Source organism: Arachis duranensis, chromosome 2 (assembly GCF_000817695.3).
Source record: "Arachis duranensis cultivar V14167 chromosome 2, aradu.V14167.gnm2.J7QH, whole genome shotgun sequence".
NCBI classification, from domain to species: Eukaryota; Viridiplantae; Streptophyta; class Magnoliopsida; order Fabales; family Fabaceae; genus Arachis; species Arachis duranensis.
Genome location: NC_029773.3, coordinates 19,899,178 through 19,901,901, shown reverse-complemented (window position 1 = coordinate 19,901,901; position 2,724 = coordinate 19,899,178).

Genomic DNA, 2,724 nt, shown 5'->3' with positions numbered 1-2,724 from the left:
TTTCTCCTGGAAGGATCAACAAAAGCCTCAACAAGGCTTTAACAATGGTGGACGCAATAGGCTGGACAATAGCAAGCCATATCCATCATCTTCTCAGCAACAGACAGAGAATTCAGAACAAAACACTTCTAATTTAGCCAATATTGTCTCTGATCTGTCAAAGGCCACTTTCAGTTTCATGAATGAAACAAGATCCTCCATCAGAAATCTTGAGGCACAAGTGGGCCAGCTGAGTAAGAAAGTCATTGAAACTCCTCCCAGTATTCTCCCAAGCAATACAGAAGAGAATCCAAAAGGAGAGTGCAAGGCCATTGATTTAATCAAAGTGGCCGAAAGCACTAAGGAGGAGGACGACGAAAATCCTAGTGAGGAAGACCTCCTGGGACGTCCTTCAAGCAAGAAGGAGTTTCCTATCAATGACCCAGAGGAATCTGAGGCTCATATAGAGACCATAGAGATTCCATTAAATCTCCTTCTGCCATTCATGAGCTCCGAAGACTATTCTTCCTCTGAAGAGGATGAAGATGTGACTGGAGAGCAAGTTGCTCAATATTTAGGAGCTATCATGAAGCTGAATGCCAAGTTGTTTGGTAATGAGACTTGGGAAAGTGAACCTAGGATGACATGCTCAATGAAAAATTACTCTCTGGTAGAACATTCAAGTCTTACATCTTAGATTCTTGTGACAAAGTTTTGATATTTTGCTTGAGGACAAGCAACACTTTAAGTTTGGTGTTGTGATGCAATTGCATATTTGTTATATTAGCTAGTTAGTTTAGTTGGTTTTTAGCTTAATCTCACTCATTTTCTCTAAATAAACAAGTCCTTTTATGAGTTTTATCTTCATGCATGAGAACACCAAGGAACATGTTGATTCTTGCCAAATTCATGCAAATGATTTAAAGAATACATACATGAATGAGTATGAATGAATCTCATGAAATTTATTGCATGAATTGGTAAGACTTTGAAGCCATTTCCTTTGTTGATGATAGGTGATGAAACAAGGAAGCATGGAAGCAAGAATAATGCAAGCTAGGCAAGAAGTTGGCGTTGCCAACTTAGGGATGTGGTGCGTTGTTGAGAACAACGCCAGGCAGCCTTGGAAGCAAAGTTGGCGTTGCCAACTTGAGGAATAGGTGCGTTGTTTGAAGGTAACGCCAGGCAGCCTTGGAAGAGAAGTTGGCGTTGCTAACTTGGAGAAAGGAGTGAGATATTATGGACAACGCACACAAGCAAGGAACTTGGGCCATGAAGGAGTTTCGAGGGCGTTGCCAACGCCAAGAACTATTGGCGTGTCTCAAGGCAACGCACATGAGTGAGCTTGGCCCAAGAGTGGAAGAAGCTGGCGTTGCCAACGCCAGGAACCATAGGCATTATTCAAGGCAACGCCAAGCAACAAATGGAGCCTTGAAGAGGGAGCTCGAGGGCGTTGCCAACGCCAGGAACCATAGGCGTGTCCCTAGGCAACGCCACACAAGCAAACTTGGCCCAGGAAAATGAGATGCACGTTGCCAACGCCAAGTTATGAAGGCGTGTTCCTTGGCAACGTAGCAAGCAACTTTGGCACCAAAGGGGAGCTCGAGCACGTTGTTGAGCTAGGAACCATGGGCGTGTTTGGCAACAATGCCAGGAAGGGTGACAACCACGTTGCCAACTCAAGAAAGCATTGGCGTGTTTGGCAACAACGCCAGGAATGGTTGCTTGGCTAGGCACCAAGTCTTGGTGCCAACCAAGTTGCCAACGCCCATAAGCCGTGCCATGCATGTTGCCAACGCCAGGAAGGGCACCAATCAAGTTGCCAACGTCCATAAGCCGTGCCATGCACGTTGCCAACGCTAGGAAGGGCACCAATCAAGTTGCCAACGCCCATAAGCCGTGCCAAGCACGTTGCCAACGCCAGGAAGGGCACCAATCAAGTTGCCAACGCCCATAAGCTGTGCCATGCACGTTGCCAACGCCAGGAAGCAAACATGGAGCCTTGAGAAAGGCTCGAGCACGTTGCCAACGTGCTGAAGAGAAGGAGTGTTCATCAACAACGCCAGCCTCATTTCCCTGCTTTGGGAGGTTAGGCTCGGGCACGTTGCCAACTTGGAATATAGGGGCGTTATCCACAACAACTCCAACAAGACAGCCTGACCATGTCCCCTTCAATGGAAGATATCTTGAGCTACAGAGATCCAAATTGAGTGCTTCCAGTTGCGTTGGAAAGCTAACATTCAGAGCTTTCCAACCATATATGATAAACTATGGTGGAGCACAAAATTGAAGCCAAACCAGAGTCATCTTTAGGCCCTAAAAACAACAACATGAAGTTGAAATTCAAGAAGGCTAGAGGCAGCCCTGGAGGGGCACGAGCACGTTGCCAACGTGCTACAAAGGGGGCGTGTTTTGCAACAACGCCAGCCCCAAGTCCCTGCCTTGGGAGGTTAGGCACGGGCACGTTGCCAACTTGGAAGTGAAGGTGCGTTTTTGGCAACAACTTGGCAGCTTAACCTTACCTTCTTTGAGGAAGCATAACTTGAGCTAGGAAAGTCAAAATGAGGTGATTCCAGTGGCATTGAAAAATAGATATCAAGAGCTTTCCAATGATGTATAATAGTCCATATTGAAGCAGAAGGTTGACACTCAAATTCTAGGCTACATTTAGCATGAAAATAGAGCCAAGAAGGGGAAAAGCAAGTTGTTAGCAACAACTTGGGCTAGCAACGCCCAAGTCTCAAA